Here is a 20,156-nt window from a genome sequence, read left to right on the forward strand (position 1 = left end):
CGTGTATTTTCGAGGATAACTATTGAAGGTTTTACTGCACGTGTAGACGAGGGAATACCAAATAAGGAATCAACGCACGTGTGCACGTGATCCTTATCGAACATCATGCATCTTCTGAACGAAATGATAACCTATATTCCCGGGTCGAATCAGGGAGGGATTTCGCCGCCGGTCCCCCTTCCGACACCTATCCCGCCCCCAAAGTCAACAACCACATCGTAAGTAACTTTATGTTAATGTTTGGTTTGAGATAAGGTTACATTTGATCTGTTGAGTAGTTGTTATGTAATGGATGACAAGGTTATTACATCACATAGCGTATAAATATAATCATATACGAATGTAAAGACACGGGCACTGCGTACAATAGTGTTTCCTTTACATGCCAATAAGTATTGTTTTTTGTTCTTACTTTTAATTTTTAATGGATTTGCGTTTCTTGTAAACAATGAAACAGCGTTATTTTTAATACATACATATTAAAGCATGCCCAAGTTAATGACCACTGACTCAATAAGAACTACATGTATGGTATGGATTGTCAGATAATATCTATTATGTAACTGGAATATATCATACAACGTATATGTTTAAAAAGGTTAAGCTTTTAAGAATCCCAAAGTACCTTTAATGATGTATAGATGAATTTGATGATCCATAAATCGGGATTTGTCTTTAGAAAAAAACATTTCCAAAAGTAGCACAAAACACTAATATCTTACCTAAACTGAATCAAATCCTATGATGACAACACAAAAGACAAAGGGAAAACAAGAAATGAAAAATGAAAGAATAAATTTTGTAAGCTTGCCATGCTTTCACTCATATTTACCTGTAATGCTGAATAACAATATTCTGTTGCTCATTTCTAACGAATAAATTGGAATACGTGTCACATATAATACATTACATCAACAACAGGTAAGACTTAGGTTCATTGACATAAAGGTTAGTACAATACATCCTGTGTGAATTGCTTCTCGCTACATAGCCTGTCATAATACTATAACTGCATATTTAAATCAGACCAGGCAGGGTCACTAAGGGCGTTCATAAGGACATGCATTGCGCCTATCACTGGGGTGGTATTGGTCCGATATGTTAGGTATACAAACTAGTACGTATTTATAGGGACACATGTGTTGATAAATTGTACTTTGTGTTTGTTAATTGGTGAATTGTTCCCTGCTCGGTTGACGATATACTACCGAGTTCATGAATAGGGTATCGAAAGTGGTACACGTGCTCTGGATCCCATCAATCTTGATCAAACCACCGCAACTGCTAATTCTATTGCAACTGGTAATTTTAGTTAATATTCTCACTTTTAGCCGCAGTTACATAATGGTATTTGATGGCGGTACATTTGATGCCGTATATTTGATAACAGTACATTTGATAATGATGCATTTGATGGCGGTACATATAATGGTTGTACATCTGGTGGCGGTGCATATAATGACCGTACATTTGGAGGGAGTACAAACAACGGTCGTACATTGGGGGGGGGGGGGGGCGATACATATAATGGCCATACATTTGATGGCGGTACATATAATGGCCGTACATTTGATGGTTGTACATGTAATGGCCATACATTTTATAGTGGTACATATAATGGCCGTACATTTAATGGCGGTACATATAATGACCATACATTTAATGGCGGTACATATAATGGCCGTACATTTGATGGCGGTACATACATTTGATGGTGGTACATGTAATGGCTGTTCATTTGATGGTGGTACATGTAATGGCCATACATTTTATAGTGGTACATATAATGGCCGTACATTTAATGGCGGTACATATAATGAACATACATTTGATGGTGGTACATGTAATGGCCGTACATTTGATGGTGGTACATGTAATGGCCGTACATTTGATGGTGGTACATGTAATGGCCGTGCATTAGATGGCGGTACATGTAATGACCATACATGTGATGGTGGTACATATAATGGCCATACATTTGATGGCAGTACATGTAACGGTCGTACATTTGATGGCGGTACATGTAATGGTCGTACATTTGATGGTGGTGTATGTAATGGCCATACATTTGATGGCGGTACATGTAATGGTCGTACATTTGATGGCGGTACATGTAATGGTCATACATTTGATGGCGGTACATGTAATGGTCATACATTTGATGGCAGTACATGTAATGGTCGTACATTTGATGGCGGTACATGTAATGGTCATACATTTGATGGCGGTACATGTATTGGCCATACATTTGATGGCGGTACATGTAATGGTCATACATTTGATGGCGGTACATGTATTGGTCGTACATTTGATGGCGGTACATGTAATGGTCATACATTTGATGGCGGTGTATGTAATGGCCATACATTTGATGGCGGTACATGTAATGGCCATACATTTGATGGCGGTACATGTAATGGTCGTACATTTGATGGCGGTACATGTAATGGTCGTACATTTGATGGCGGTACATGTAATGGTCGTACATTTGATGGCGGTACATGTAATGGTCATACATTTGATGGCGGTACATGTATTGGCCGTACATTTGATGTGTGTGTATGTAATGGCCATACATTTGATGGCGGTACATGTAATGGCCATACATTTGATGGCGGTACATGTAATGGTCGTACATTTGATGGCGGTACATGTAATGGTCATACATTTGATGGCGGTACATGTAATGGTCATACATTTGATGGCGGTACATGTATTGGCCATACATTTGATGGAAGTAAACTAATGAATGAAGTCAATGAACACGAGGTGATTAGGATAATACATGTCATGTTCAAACCGTAATATCAAATATATTATTGGACAGTTAAAATGTTCGCAATAGGTAATATGGATCCTCGAAGAATCAAGGTTATATTAATTACACTAATTACACTAGTTAGTATTAATTAATATGATCAAAAGCATATGGAAAATGTTATTCAGCATTTATATAGTATATTTGTGTGATATGCATATGTGAAACTCACTGCAGCTTCACTGAATAAAACAGTTTATTAATACATCCTAGGTGTTAAATTTTGCAAGTCATTCTGAGGGAATATTGATTGATATGGTAACATTTCGATTTAAACTTTGACCGATTTCAATTTCATAAGTGAAAATGCTATGGAACAAGTTTGCAAATACAAGATCAAAGAAAAATGCAAAAAAAAAAAAAAACGTATGTAGTTTTACCCCGGCAGTGAAGTTATATCTGTCGTATATCTTCAGGGGTTAGTTTGCGGCTTTTAGGCAATCATGTTGCTATATTTGTCTCAGATACACTTCAAGGTCATCAGGTAAAATCAGATCCGAAGTTATCTAAAACAGGCTAAGACAGCGCGATGAGAGGAGGTCAAAACATCCTGATTATAGTCCCTCTGAGCAAACTTACACTCGTGTTGACAGAAAATGCCGCGACACCAGATCGTGGTTCATGTTACCACTAAAACGTACCTATCTTCAAAGCTTTTCAACCAACACCAGTCATATGTGAAGGTGTGACTTCTCTCTTTGATTTTCATATAGGGTTTGAGTTTTGATTACAATATAGTTTCCGTTTAGTTTCCAGAAGAGATAAAAACTCCAGACGATCAGAAACAAATATGTTAATAATAGTAGTGATTTAAAACTTTTTTCAGTGACTCTAAAATTCATAATCCTTTTGCTAATAGACAAACATTGATAATGTATTCTCGTCAAATGCAGAAATCTGTTGCATAAGGCTTTTATAAATGAAGTTATTAAGGCATATATAAACATGACGTAAGGAATAGTTGATCACAAATTTCAATGATCATCATTGATATACGCACGCAATGCATATGATTACATACTAATTCAACTTGATCCCTTACTATCGAAGGGGGAGGAAATCATTGCATGTGTCTTCCTATCGAACAGACTCCCGTACGTATATGGTTGTAAAGTCATCAGCTTGAAATGTCATTTTGAAAGTGAATTTGAATGAAAAAAGGTCAAATGTGCACGAATGTGATAAGTCTACTTTGAAGTATAATAAAACTGAAATAATTAATTTGATCCTGACAACTGGGAACGAGTATGGTCTTTCTAAGTACACTGATGGGTTTGGATGAAGAGGTGGTTAAGGTAACTGTAATTCCGATATTATCCCTGCACCTCTGACCCATGCTAGGTAGTATACACATGTATCATAGCATCTCATCTACTAACTCTCTGATTATGATAATTATATAGTTAAATATCATATCCTTATTCACAGGATAAGATGATCGCATCAGGACCAATATTCTGGTGACCAAAAACAAACGAAACATATTTGATGCGTTTGAAGAAATTACATTTTTCAGCAGACCAGATAAAGCATACACATTTTGAAATAAAGCAACAAAATTGTCACCAGAACGTCGTTCCGAATGTGATGGTTTCAGATGCTCTATGAGACGGAGTAATTGTAACAAGTTACTTCTTCTGATTATTGTAAATAGTGTGTTAAAGCAGAAGTGTGGTAAGAGACAACTGGTATTATATAACGGATCTACTCTACTAACTGAAGTGTAAATACAAATGTTAAATCAACTTGACGGGTGACACACTGATGTTATAGGAAGTCAGGTCAAATGTGGGTCACAGGTGATTAATTATATCTGATAACGAGTTGTATGGGCATCATAGACTCTCTAATGTCGGTTATTATCTATCGTAACAGTTGATATACTGCGAACATAGAACGGTGCAGGATGTAGAAATCAAGTATACCATAGCGAGGAACTTGGCTTCTTGTGTCTGTTGACCCATCGTTCCTGCTATGCAAGAGAATCATCTCGTGCGTTAATGCCTACAGGCAAACTACCTATCTCAGTAGACGTTCAGCATTGCTTCTTTGAAATTTCGACAGAAGTTTTGGACAGGATGTCAATATTTAACATTGACAAATTATCAAAATAGGATTGTGATACTTATTCATATCGTTTTTAAAACCATCATAAAATGTGATCATATGAATTTGGAGAATGTCACAGCAAAACTCATTCCACAACAAATGTTCACACTGAATATTATTTACCTTGCGCGTAAGTAAGTCATTATGACACATATCGCTAAAACACGCGAGACTACTATGCTTGTTACGAAAATCGAAAAAAAAAATACTACATTTTTGCAAGATTTGGTCAAGAGGATCTCCAGGATTTATATTTCAAATACGATCAATATGTAGATAGTATCGCGGGGTTGGCTTGTTGAACTAAACGTCCAATAAACAGCACGACCTTCTCTGTATGCGATGTGTAGGCTGCATGCCGTAGGTTTCGGGATAAGGTGTCCTAAGTATACTGTGCGTCGCGTGTCTGAGGTGCAGGCGTGTTTTTGAGAGGCTATGATATATTCTATTGTGTCTCCTTGTGAAAGTGGAACACTTTTATAGTGCAACCTTACTGAAGCACACCAAACAAACCCATCCCATCTGGTCAAATTGTATTGACAACGAGCTTGCAAGTCGCCCCAATCCCTTTAAATGTGTATCGGTCAGGGGACAGAACCTAAAGACCCACATTCAATTGTATCTGCTGCCCCTAATGCATGATCGTAAAGGGCGGCTAAATTTAGGATATCACTTTGACCTGTTGTTGAGCGCTCAGCCATGTGAGGTAGGCTTTGGGTTCTGTCTCCTGGCCGGTTCACTCGTTGTCAGTATAATGTGACCGGGTGGGGTATGTTGCTTGGTGTCTTCGACGGCATGCTTCAGTGAAATAACAATATAAAAAGGGCAAGAGTTAAACTATACAGGAAGACACAACACGAACATACCGCAGTCACTCAAAACACGCACCTCGCACTTCACACACGCTCTGCATACATGTGAGTCCGTCATTACATAACCATGGCTGTTAATTATATACGACGTTTAATTAATCAAACAAATAAAACAAACCCACTCTTAAAGAGGCTAGCTGTAAACTGAAGGACAGAAAAGTAAGACAGTGTCAGCTGTAAAGGGGGCGTAAGGAAGAAGAAAGTAAGCAAGGAAAACATAACCTATTACAATAATCCAATAGGGGCAGCAGGTACAATTCTAACGCGCTACCTGCCGGACCCTTCGGTCAAATTTTATTGATATTTGACAATTCTCTTTATACTGCAGGTTAAGCAGGAGCAGACACCAATATAATTTGATGTGTCTTGGCAGGAAATGTAACTCAAAATATATTCGATAACTCCACTATACAAAATGACACAACAGGAACATACCGCAGTCTCCCAAAACACACACCTCGCACTTCACACACGCTACACACTGCATACATGGGAGGCCGTCCTTACATGACCCTGGCTCTTAATATGACGTTAAATAATCAAACAAACATACAATCATCGATATTAGCATTGCAATATGGAAGAAGTAATAAAAAATAAAAAAATTGTTCCCAACATTTTTAGGACAATGTTTACTTGGATGTGAATTGAATAAGAGTTGTGTTCTGTATGTAGATAGATCTAATGGTAATATATCGCCTTACAATGCTTTGCTAACCTAAATAGAATTTTATTGTTTAAAGAAAGCTATAAATAAACAAAGAACAGCCATTAAACAGCCCAGTTGTAAATGTCCCGACGTATGACGGATGTTGAAATGCTAATTTATTGTGTAATCGAGAAAGTGATAAATGTCCTAACGTTGGACATAATCATATTTCTGAATAATATTGCAGTAAAATGATTTACAGTCTATATTATCAAAAGAATAGAATAATGGATAAAAACACAAGTAAAATATGCTGAAATCATCACAAATTAAAACACAAAAACCGATAAGACCCAACACAGCCATCAGGACAAGTCTTTAATTACTCTATAGTTTATTAAATTGATATGCAAATGACAAAATCCTTTTGTGTCATATAAATGAAACCATAATTAATATTTTGAGCTCGAATTACTCAACGATGGTTTTAGATTTTAGATATTTTATGAAGTAGCGAAGTCCACATTTACACTTTTGTAGCTAACAATCAGGTGTTTAACATTTGTATTTATGGTATTTCGGAACATGTTTTCCATAAAACTTCAAGGGACATACATGTAACTGGAGCTGGTATTTCGGCATTTTCTCATATACATAAAAGCACTACAGTGTAAATTTATCTTTTGAAAATATATTCACGGCACATTTTATGCAGGATAAAAGTACCCGTATACACTTATCAAGCTATTTTATCGATGTAACACTGATATATCACTATAAAAAGGGCAAGAGTTCCGCAAAATGGTACAACTCGAATATACCGCAGTCTCCCAAACCACGTACCGCGCACTTCATTCACACCACTCACCGTATATATGGAAGGACATCCTTATATGACCCTGGCTGTCAAGACGACGTTAAATTAATCAAACAAACAAACATCGTAAAGCAGGAATATGTTATTATTTGATAAAATATTTGATATCAATTTCAATTAACCCAAGTAATTGTTACTGATAATTATCATGACAATCTTGGAGTAAAAGTAAGTTAAAATTATTATCTTTCACCAGTCGTTAATTAAATGGAATACATTATACTTACATAGAAAATATAATTAATGTTTTCGGACAAATGAGTCAAAATATGGATATTCGTTTAATTACGCATATGTAATATTATATAATCTGTCTTCCTATCAATTTTGATAGTCGAATACATATTACCAGTGCTTATATAAATGCATTTGTAATACCTTATGTTAAGGTTATTAAAATCATATCAATCTAGTGTCAGTTGGATTTTTAGAAGAGTAATGGTCTTACGTTTTAGGTTTTACCCTTCTCAATTATCCTTAATGTAGATTTATTTCACCTGTTTTTTGGTGTTTTTTTTATTATCGAAAATTTTGAAGCCTAGTGTCTCATGTAAATAGTGATTTATTAAGTTGACTTCATAGTTTTTCTTCATAATGTAATACGAAATATTTCATGTTGCAAAAGACCTAGTTCTTTAGTTCGTCATTCTAAAACAGCGACGTATGGAGTTTATTTTGGTACATATGTTGTACCGTATCTTTGAGCAGCTGAGATAAATGCGTGGTATGATGCAATATCACTTCAAAATAAGGGCAGTGATACAATATCACTTCAAAATAAGGGCAGTGTCTACACATCATATTATGCTTAGTTTAACGTACTGGATACCATGTAAAATGATATACTATTTTTTATGTATTAATTTTAGTATAGTATCATTAGCATATTCAAGTAGTATTAGATATGCTTGAAATGGCAAATCGAGTGTTTTAATTACACGTTAATCATCTAAACTTCTGTCAGCGAACAAACTAAACAGCCAGTAAAATCATTATATTGTGTAAAATATAAAATAATTTCCATGTACGTACACCTTGTTTTAAAATAAAGAGATGGTAATCGGTAACCCTTTTGAAATATGTAGATTAAAAGCATAATTAGTCCACATTGATTGTGGACACGGTGGAGAGATTGACTTGGCATTCAATTTAAAGCTTATTCATCAAAAATTGTTAGACATCATAGTTCAGATGTATATATATTAATACAATTGCATCTGTACCTATAACCATTTAAGTCGAATAATTTTAAGATCAGTTTCCTTCTTGCGACTGAAAAATATACAAACTTGATTTAATATTGTAGATTAGTCCGCTGTGTTTTATATTCATATATGCAAATGATCAAAACACTTCTGAATAACTTAAATATCATTTAGCATTAGAAGGTGACTTTGAATCAAGTAAAACCAAGGGCATGAAATATATGCAGACTACATGATAATCATTGTATTTGTCATAGGTTATGGTTTGTCTCGTACTTTAATGTGTCTAGGCAAACATACCAAAAATTACGAATCAACATACGGAATACTCAAATAACATTTTTTGCGTGTTATTTCGATATACCTTATATTGCAATTGAATACCAAAATCAAATTACTGTTTTACAAATTTCAACTGAATATAGATTTCATTTTCTGATGATATCGAAATATAAAATGAATGTTCAAAGGAAATGAGAGTAGACATGTATTTTATTGTTAATAACACAAACATTTTCATTGGCAGGAGACAATCCATTAACATATGTATATTCACAGTTTGCACTGACATTGACTTACTAACCATGCTTTCTAGTATTATCAGTATCAGTGTATAATGATAGAACAACACGTGTCGCGATAATAAATAATATTCATTTGCGAGATAAACTGAAAATATAAGGAATAGATTATTTTTATGAGGGTTATGAGGGTATAATGGTACTGAGCCCGTGTGACTTTTATAAATGTTATGTAACCCGGCTTCGCAGGGGTTACATAATTAACACTTGCTCCATTATCATTATACCCTCATAACCTCGACAAAATAAAAATATATTCCTTAAATACATTCACTTGTCATTTCTACTATATCAATTCATCAAGGCAAAGTTAAGTTCATGGGAGTATAACGGACACCCAAAACGTGATCATTATGACGTCACCAATGTGGACGTGGTAACGTCATCTAATCACCGTCAAAATGGCTGTTAATAAACTGTTTTCCTAGTATAACTTAACAATGTTATTGCATTAACCCACAAAATGAGTTGATAATTCAATTTTGCTTGTTACAAGCATTTTTATTGGCTTGAAATTTTACTTTATCAGCCCATAAAGGGAAAAAAATGGCGTTGCCGTTTGTAACACCGCTTCCGATTGGCTGATATAACGGCGTAATGATTTCATAGAAGAAAAAAATCCCATAAAGAATTCGGAAGTTTGAATATCGTTAGTTAATTGAATTTTAAGGATTAATCTAAATATATTTTTATGTTATGGAGATATAACACAAAAATCTGAGTGTGTACTCATAATAACCCGCTTCGCGGTTTATTCAGAATACACTCAAGACTTTTGTGTTATATCTCCATAACATAAAAAATATTCAAGTTAATCTTTAAATAATGTAAATATGAATATTAAACTAGCGCGCATTATGAAGATTGTCTGTAAAGCGCTGGCATCTATATAGACCATAGATTCCATAGGAAAACAGTTTAATGCTGAAGAAAATCATGAAAATTACTAAGAAAAGCATGATAAAGGAATTAAGCCAATACATTAGCAATAAATGTGTATTGTCAGGGAAACAAGAAAATTAAATACATATTTTCTCAATTTAAAAATATTATTTATCAAATAATGCCAAGGTTATTTAAAGAGTCATTAAATCTTGTATAATTGCAATGAAAAATACTACAATATGTCACCTAATCCATTTCCCGAACCATAACAGGTGTTGAATATTTCTTGATTGATTTGCTTTTTGCTGATTATTTCAGCAAAAAGAAACCACATGAAAGCAAACACAAAAATGGTAGCTGATGTTTCTGAGTGGATTACCAATTGATAAGGAAGAGTTGTCGTACTTTGTACATTCTATTTACCACGAAAGACAATAGTTCGAGCCGGCACTTGCCATGCCGTGGTCCGTAGTATCTTGCAGACTCAAACCGACATAAGTGAACATTGCGTTGATATAAATTTGGAAAATCATTTTTGTAGATGAAACGACAGCTAAATTTATCATTTAAAGTTCTTGCGCATACATGTATTGTGATTCAAACTCTCTTTTCAAAATGATTGCAAAAAAGTAATTGAAACTGATTCGTGTACTCATTTAACATGTAATATACTTAACATCCCTCAACCTTCAAGCTCTTGTTGACATGCAAAGAGACTTGTAATATATACAAAATGTATTTGCATACTTTTTAGCATAGACCATACATCAAATGATGGAGGCAGTCTGATTTCCTGATGATGTTATTTAATAAGTATCACCTCAAAATTATTAGTGGCAAATATTGACATATCATTTAATTTGATGTCTAAATAAAAAAGAAAGTATTTTGGAGAGTAAAAACGGAGATACAATGTAATTTAATTAGCAAAATTTGCAGGTAAATCATGGGTATATCATCTAATGTTTTTTGCATTAATTATATTTTAAGAAAAACTACGTTATAATACGAAGAGAAAACAAGATATATTATTATATTTCTAGTTTAAACTAAGCAAAATGAATGCTGAATAATTAAATTAAAATCATTTTGTCTTTAATTAATTAGAACAGAATTTTCAGTGTGTTTGCACTTAGAATTCAAAATAAAAACACGTCTTGAGCAACTTTTGAAGCAGACCAGATACGCTGAGCATGTCAATTTTAATCTTTATATCAACAGAATGTTTTACATGAAACTTTAGCAACATTCTTCAGTCTTATCGAAAAACAATACCATAGAGCACAGTGACCTGTTCTTGGTTTGGTACATATCGTCTCATAAGGAATTGCCTTACAGTAAAGGGCACAGTGACCTGTTCTTTGTGTGGTACACGACATCCGTTCACAAGCTTGCCTTACAGTGGGCAAGTGACCTGTTCTTGTGTGGTACACGACATACCGTCTCACAAATTTCTTACAGTGGGGCACAGTGACTGTTCGTACACGACATACCGTCTCAAAGATTGCTTACAGTGGGCACCTGTTCTTTGTGTGGTACACGACATACAAAGATTGTACTCACAGTGACTGTTCTTACACGCCGTCTCACAAAGTTGCCTTACAGTGGGGCACAGTGACCTGTTCTTTGTGTTGTACACGACATACCGTCTCACCAAGCATTGCCTTACAGTATAGGGCACAGTGACCTGTTCTTTGTGTGTTACAAGACATCCCGTTACATCAAGCATTGCCTTACAGTATAGGGCACAGTGACCTGTTCTTTGTGTGGTACACGACATTCCGTCTCACAAAGTATTGCCTTACAGTGGGGCACAGTGACCTGTTCTTTGTGTGGTACACGACATTTCTCCGACTTCCACATAACATTGATGCCATCCTGTCTGACACAGGATATGTCCAAAGTTACATAGTTTAATTATCATTGGAAAATATTAACATCAAGAGTATTGTATAGAGAGCAATACTAAAATGCTAAAGTGAGTAAATGTAATTTCTTTGATATTGTATTTGTCATCGTTTTTCAATTGAATATTGACGAAAATACATGAAATTTCGTATTTTCTAGCACATCTGGCCTTGCTCTGTCCACTATGTTGGCTATATCATAGCTTTCTTTGTTTCTACCATATGAACGTCAACTACAGTGCTAGTACATACGCCAAATGATGCCTGTAAAAGATTATATAATGGATAGATTTATCTCCCTTTCTTCGCTATACCATCATAAACGTGTGCAGTAGTGATCAATAAGTTTTATTGGGATCTCGTTAAGTTCACTTATGTAACCAGACGTCGATAATAGCTATTGAATCAGCTGTCCGAACACGTACCTTGTCATTGGAAAGAGACTTACTTTAACGTAGAATTACTTTAGTTCAGAGAATGATTTATTTCAATAATATAAACTATAATCAATCGCATATGCTAGATGTTTTAAGGATTAGTATGATAATATTAGGAAATAGAAGAGTTCTATGAGGATTAACGTTCTATCAACAGCTATTTAAGGACATTCAATTACCGCGTTAGTGAATGATAACTATGCTTGATCTGGTATTTAACTGCGAAAATACGAAATATTCAATTAAAAATGATAACTATGCTTGATCTTGTACTTTTTATGGTGATATCTCACACAAGCATGCTACGTAGGAAACCGAACAACACATCCCACCCGGTCACATTATACTAAAAGCGGGAAATACAGTCGTCCCACTCTCGTTGTGCTGAACGCTTTATACGACCAGAATCTACCACTTTTATAGTTTAAGTTGTGTCCCGGCCCGGTAGCATAACTAAGAACCGTCAGCCCTATCTGTAAAACACAGTTTAAAAGTTTCAGACAAATAATAAATAAAAAAAAATATGATATAGATCTCTTTCAAACATGGGTGCTAATTTTATTCCATTAGATCCTAAATATGTCATACCCCACAAAAATTATAGAGAAAGCAAAATATTATTACATTGATGTTATATACATCTAGACGCATTAAGCATAATCATTAGCAATGTCAGGTTATTATATTTAGTACATTGTAGCATTTGAAGCTTTTACTGACATTAGGATCAATTATAAGAATAAATCACTCAATTTTAATAATTAAACCAATTTGAATGTGAGCCAACATGGAAATTATCATTTTATGTGACAATGCACCTGTAAAGTTTTGCTGCCCTCACTTACCTCAAAAGGTTGATTTAAAATGCATGACATTTGCAGTTGGTGAATTTACATATGTCAGACAGTGATAACAAATGTTAATATTGTAGTGTAAATTAGTTCAGACTTGTCTATTACGTACACTTGTGTAATATAATTTCCACTTAACAACGTAGTTGTCATAATTTGACTATTATTTCAAATGATTTCATTTAACGCCATGTTCAATGATGACTAATTCCTGATTATAATATTATTTTTTGCATCTAAATTTAGGTGATTCAAGACAGTATAAAATTGTATATCCAAAAAAGGATGTGTTTTTAATATTAATTTTATTCGATTAACAATCAAATAATGATAGCTTGTATAATGACAGTAGATTTTATAATATCATTGTCGTAGTTATTTTCAAATTATATCATTAAAATTACGAATAAAAAACATGAATTAATATATGTCGTGGATGTATTGATGTTTTGCCACAACTTAATTGAGACATAAAAAAGGTTTTGTTCCTATAAGGAAATACAGAAAAAAAACTATTTTCATATTCAGGATTCGATGTGGTTTTTCAGAACCTGATTTCCGCTTCTAAGAAAAACTTGGTTTGAACATAGGACTACTTATTGTACCATCAGCATATATTTAATCCTTACCTAATGGGATTATGGATGATGATAGTATTACTCTCAAAATGAATATAAAATACATTTGAAACAAAAACAGACATCCGTATTACAATTTAATTTCGTCATTATTAGGGAACTTGACAGATTTGTAAGCAACACTAAGCAATGCTTATAGTGTCTCGTTAATTTTAACACGATAGCTAGAGTGTTCTCCCTTGCAATATTGAAAACTAAATGAATGTTACACGTTCTTAAAAACTTTTGAGAGTACAATTCGTTTATGCGCGTGATTAAGTAGGTTCCAGGACAAGTCATTATTCCAATGATTAGTACATTGACAATATTTCCTTATTTGTATGTGTAGGATGTCACCGGGACTTATTTTTTATATTTCATTGTGTGCAAAGTTCGACATAATGGTTACAAATCAAATTATTTATAAAACTAATACCTACAGGTCATAACTATTCTACAAACACATTATTTCCTTTTGTTTTAATGTCTTATACGCCATTAATGTAGAAGACTCCTAGTCTAGGAATATTCCAAATGAAACTAAATATGAAACTGCATCCATTTTCATGACACAAGCACAACTTTTTGTTTTTTATGTTAAAGCAAGTCGATTTTACCGTAGTAACATTAACATTCCGGCAAAATGTATGTCGAAATTAATCATACAGATTAATATCTTTTCACCTTTTTCTTTTCGAGCAAATACTGTTGCAGATACACATTGTTTGATGGAAAGCCAAAAATGCAATATCAATATCCACAAGAACAAATGACTATGGAAATAGAATAAATATCAAAAAAGAGAGATCTGTACACACAAAAATGGTTTGATCGATTTTGTAGTGTGAAAATATATATTTTAGTAACATGGAGTTTGTGATGATTATTTCGAAATGAGAATTTCTAACTTTAAAAAATTTATATGTCTTTTCACGACCACTTCCGAACAAGCTGTTTCCTTTATCAATATTAATGGTCATACTCTCGTGTATATCGAACCAGCTGGGGATATATCGATACATATCAATGGATATAATCTGATCGGGCTTTATTAGCATATTCAAATGCTAATTTCCATTTTAAACAATACATTCATAAGATTCATTGTCTATTTAAACAGTTTAAGTAAAAATATTTATTCCAAATTTATTCTAATGATACCAGCATATGACAATATCTATTCGTATTTAACATACAGAATACTGAAGCGTGTGCTGGTATCGATTTTAAAAAGAAGATATCAGTATATAGTGAAATATTTGAATAGAATCACATAAACTTTCTCCATTACACAATTTTTATCACGCTGACTAAATCACCAGAATACAATGTAGGTTATATTTGACCAACATTATGATGTTTTCTTAGAACAAACAACAGTTATGACATGAAAAACAAGACAAAAAGGCCCATCCAACAATTTCACTAAAGTATCATAGTCAGTTTGTAGAACAACTGAATACATTTGTACTAAATAGATATATGAAATGTAATGTATTTCATTTAGTTTTCATATATAATGCAGTTATTTGATTTATAAGACGAAAAAGAAAATGGCGAAAAATTAGAAATAGTCTAGATATGATAACAAAACCGACATAGTATGAAAATTCAGAGTGACCATTTTCACTTTTTCTGCCATATTGTAAATATAGGTAGGAAGTTAATATTCTACCTGCTCTCCCGTCCCATTGCATGATCGTAAAAGGCAACTGAATTTGAAATATTTCATTCTTGTTGATATAATTATATTTTTTCTTTATTTGATCTAACTTTCTGTTTGATCTTTTCTATATATTGTTTATGTCTTTATGGGGGAAACCGAGAATAGCGCATAAATCGTGACCACATAAAAGAGACATCGACGTTGCGAAGAAGAAAAAATCCTTGAAAAATCAATATAATCGTACATTTAACCATGTTTTAATGTTGCTAACTTTTGAATTTCACATGGTTATAAAAATTGTTTGCAAACATATGTGTAAATTCTAAATGCAGAAATATTTTTCATATTATCATCATGCTTAATCTATACAAACGTACCCCCACCTATCGTCGGAAACCTACGAGTCATCGCTCTATCGACGACGGTTCCCACCCCGAAATATTTAGGATGTGTTGCCTTCATAGCCAAATCACACTAAAGTCTATGAAATGGTACTTTCTGCTCCTGCTTATTGACTTTCAACATAAATCGGCGTTGTGTACTGTTTCGTATCTTGGACACCGTACGGCTATGACATAGAATTATGTGTAAGATATATTGTTTGACAAGGACTATATCAAGATAACAAATATCCTCGGATGGTGAAAGTACGTTCAACAATATACAACTAAATCACGTGACAAGTGTGTAACGGTGTTATAAATACTTAACAGAGAGCAAACCTCATCACGACATTTATTTAAATGTACCATATTGCTTTTATGTGGACAATACAACATATTTGTTTAACCACCATCAGATCGTGTAACGTCTACACACTTGTTATTCAGTGTATTTAACTAACTGTTCATTTGGTTAAAACACATAGTCTTTGTCAATGTGATTGTTTGTACTACATTTAAAGAAATATCGAGAGGGGAAACATGTTCAGAAATTCCGTATTTGAGTCTATGTCATTATCTCAGCAAGATGATAACGGAAGTGATATATTTAACTTATTTGTCTTTTAGTACAATATTTATCTTAAAAATGATATATGATGATTTTTTTAACAGAGAATATTCTAGTTACGTCGATAAAATGTTATATTTTAATTCATTATCTAGCAGCACAAGTCTGACTTAAAAACTTCATCATTAAAAATCATTAAACTGTTGACAGAATCTGTAATATGTCTATCGGTGTTTTCGTGTATTAGATACAATTGGCTAAAGGATCGAACTAGCGTTGATATTAAAATAAACTACAATAAAGGAATTAGATATTTAGTGTTACTCGTTTCTCGTTTAATATAATCTATATATACGTCTCTACTTCAGATATACAATTATCATAGAAAGTAAGAAAATAACATGGAAAATAGAAACAAGTTGACTATAGGGAATTACATGTAATTGTAAAGTCTGCAAAATACTTATATCGGTCATACTGCATTAGTAGATAATTCGTTCGATGCATCCTTTTTAATAAATAAATTGTCAGTGTCCTTTAGTCAAGTCGTCCTTGGTGTCAATGCAAAAAGATCTTTGATTAACTTTGTTCTGAGGACAATGGTTCACTTCGATAGAAACTGTTCTTTCGTTAGATGCAATACACTTTACCGTTGTTGGTTTTTTTTCGCTGTTGCTATAGGCCAAGAGAGCATAACCGTTAATACTATTGTATAGAGATACCCATGCTTAGTTCAATAAAACTAACGATCGAAAAGATATTGCTGACAATGTAATCAATCTGTAGACAGTATATGTAATAATTTCTATGGAATTAGGTATTGCGAAAAATTGTAAATACGAGTCAGAAATTACGGCGATATTAAAAAGGAGATAAAGATACAACTGTAATATTCTCAAGGATTTTAGAGTCAAATGTACAGATAATAATTATTATGATTGTTTCCTTACCATTTAATGATTTAATGCAAATTTATCGTTTTGATTTTATGTTAATGCGGATTTCTTGAAAGGTATTTCAGTGCTAAATGCATAGCAATATTTACGAAGAGGCAACAGAATGACACAAAACGTTTGAATTGTCAAGCACAAAGCGTGTATTACATTTACAATCATGTACATTGTAACTAACTGCCGGCTAGAAACTATTGCCTTTCTCATTCAGTGTTATCAAGTGTAATTTATGAATGGACATACATTGTTTTCATTTGTGTTGAAACATGCAACGTCAATTTATCATTTAAACATGCTGGATCAGTGCTTCTCTTCGCGAAGTCTCGACCTGGTTTGGAAGTATATGGTAGATAAGTGAACTGAGAGAAGTCAGTTGAAACATGACTAGCAATAGCTAATAATTAATGGGATGGGTTTAAGTGATTCTGGACACATTACATATCTATCTATCTACAATATGTATATGCTTGGACATAACCTATATACTTGTCGTACATCGTATCTACATAGGTTCAATATTCATAGTCATAATAAGGTCAAAATATGGGACTATATCGGAAAGTTTTACTGGGCATAATAGGCTTGATGTGCGTTGATGAATTTTGCTCCGGAGTGGCCGAAAGAGCCTTGTCAATAATAAAAGTAAATATCAACGCATACATAGATAGACATAAGTAAACATAATTACACAAGCAAGTTTGTTTACATATTGAATATCTAAATAAACATATACAATTTAAAACATAAGACATAGATCCATGTCGTAGGTTGTGTTTGTAAAATAACGCTATTTAGAAAATGAAATAATCTACAAAAAAACCATCTGAGAAAATCATTTAATGATGAATAAGGATTCTTAATTTATCGATTAAAATCCACATTACATTATAATAATGGGAAATATCACTTTATATCAATATCTCTTCGTTAAATACTGTACCTTTCTCCCTACGTATTACCAGCTTCTGAGTATTGCCCGCGGAACAGCAAAAATTCCGTGGTTTACACGTCGATATAAACCTGGAAAGGGCAATATTTAAACATGTGTAAAGTTCGCAATTGCAATTTGTTTTTGTTTTTTTTGGAAATGGAATTCAAATGTATAAAAATTTGCTGATTAAAATACTTTGACATACGAAATGGTACTTCAGTCATCATCTGCTGTTTTCTGTTAATTTGAATTAACTTATAGTTATGCCTTACGTTAAGCTACGTATACCCCTTCTGATGTGAAAAGTCGTATAACCCACGGGTAATATACAAAAAATTGCAATAGATATATTCTTATATTTTGAAAAGAAAAATGTGCTTAATGCACTAGTCTGTACTATAACAAACACTTAGTACATCTGCGCAGTTCATACCACGGCCATATTTACAGCCACTATGGTACGTCTACAAGGTCATGTCAAAGTCAAACCTACCTGCCATGCTACCCGAGCTTACTTACATTATAAAGGAGGAACGACCTTGGTATACAAGGCGTATAAGTTATCATAAAGTATCTCCTGGCTAGGTCATCCATGTCTGATCGGTACTTCAGCAATTCGTACCGAGTAGATTAAGCAACATAAACTCTCATGTGTTGAAAATAATATAAGACGTTATCCTGAAATTAAAAAAAAACTCCGTCATATTTGTTAAATTTAACTTATCAATAACAACAAAATTTGTAAATAAAACATATTTTTTTTTAACATATCAATACAGATTATGACGGCTGTGTTTCCAAATTTATTCTAATGATACCAGCATATGACAATATTTTTAGTCGTGTTTAATATACAGAATATCGTATTTCCTTTCTCCTAACAATCTTGTTTCTCCTATTGTGATGGATGTGGCTTTTTGGTGCACTAGCAATTGTAACTATGTAATGTAACTAGTATCCACATAAATCACCGCTATAAGTAAAATTAATTACTCACATCTTGGAACTTTGATTTTATAATCTAGCAGCTATAACATATTAGCTATAATCCTACACATATAGGCTTATTTCACTCTAACCGTTAAGACATATTTCCAGTAATGTATATAAAGATAATTTTAAACCCTCCGATCTGATAATCAAGAAGAAATCACCTTTAAGAAGAAATCAACCTTTAAATATACACTCACAACTCATATTTTCATAATAAGTAAAAAATTATATAGATATTTTATATTTTATACATATATTGTTGTGATATAATGAGTAGAATTTAATTCGATGCTGTAAAATGTTCCAAAGGCCAAGAAATAAATGTCATGAAAGTGTTTCTTTAAAATCATCATAACATTTGTTTAACGATATTTTACAGTTTTATTTTCATAAAGACCAAAAATAATTCCGTACATATAGAAACCATACCTACTTATACACAAAACTCCTTTTGACGAGAGCACATAGATCTGTGCGGTTTGGTATGGTAATTAGATATTGAAACAGAAGGAAGGTCTACCGATGTGTCGTTAATTAAAAGTGATCTGGTATTTGATAGGAAGCAAGCCCCGACTAGTGTCCTCTAGAGTAGATATCTAGATTCGGGAGCATGACTAAAGCATTAACCTGATAAGGTTCACGCGTTTACATCTATTTGCATGTAACCTAATTAATGCACGCACAGGCGTTATCGGTATAGGGGATGTCGATTCTACTTTCTGACTCAGGGTCAAGAAAGAATTGTGAAATCCAACACCAGTGTCAATATCCCGAACATGGTGACGCTATCATTGTGGCTTTAGTTTATGTACAAAGATATGGTGATGAAGTCATTATTTAAACTTAAATTAATA

The 20,156-nt window shown here is 33.4% G+C and overlaps 1 long non-coding RNA gene across 1 annotated transcript in view; it reads right to left on the bottom strand.

Moving 5' to 3' along the window:
• The window catches only part of LOC138314873 (uncharacterized), a 42,334-nt gene extending 22,458 nt beyond the window's left edge, over positions 1-19,876 (bottom strand). Inside the window, exons 1-3 of the long non-coding RNA XR_011207432.1 lie at positions 19,736-19,876; positions 18,829-18,987; positions 18,319-18,398 (exon numbers count right to left, since the gene is read on the bottom strand). This is a non-coding gene — a long non-coding RNA (uncharacterized lncRNA). The remainder of the gene's footprint in view (positions 1-18,318; positions 18,399-18,828; positions 18,988-19,735) is intronic.
• Between the last annotated feature and the right edge of the window lie 280 nt (positions 19,877-20,156).

This window comes from Argopecten irradians, chromosome 1 (genome assembly GCF_041381155.1).
Source record: "Argopecten irradians isolate NY chromosome 1, Ai_NY, whole genome shotgun sequence".
NCBI lineage: Eukaryota > Metazoa > Mollusca > Bivalvia > Pectinida > Pectinidae > Argopecten > Argopecten irradians.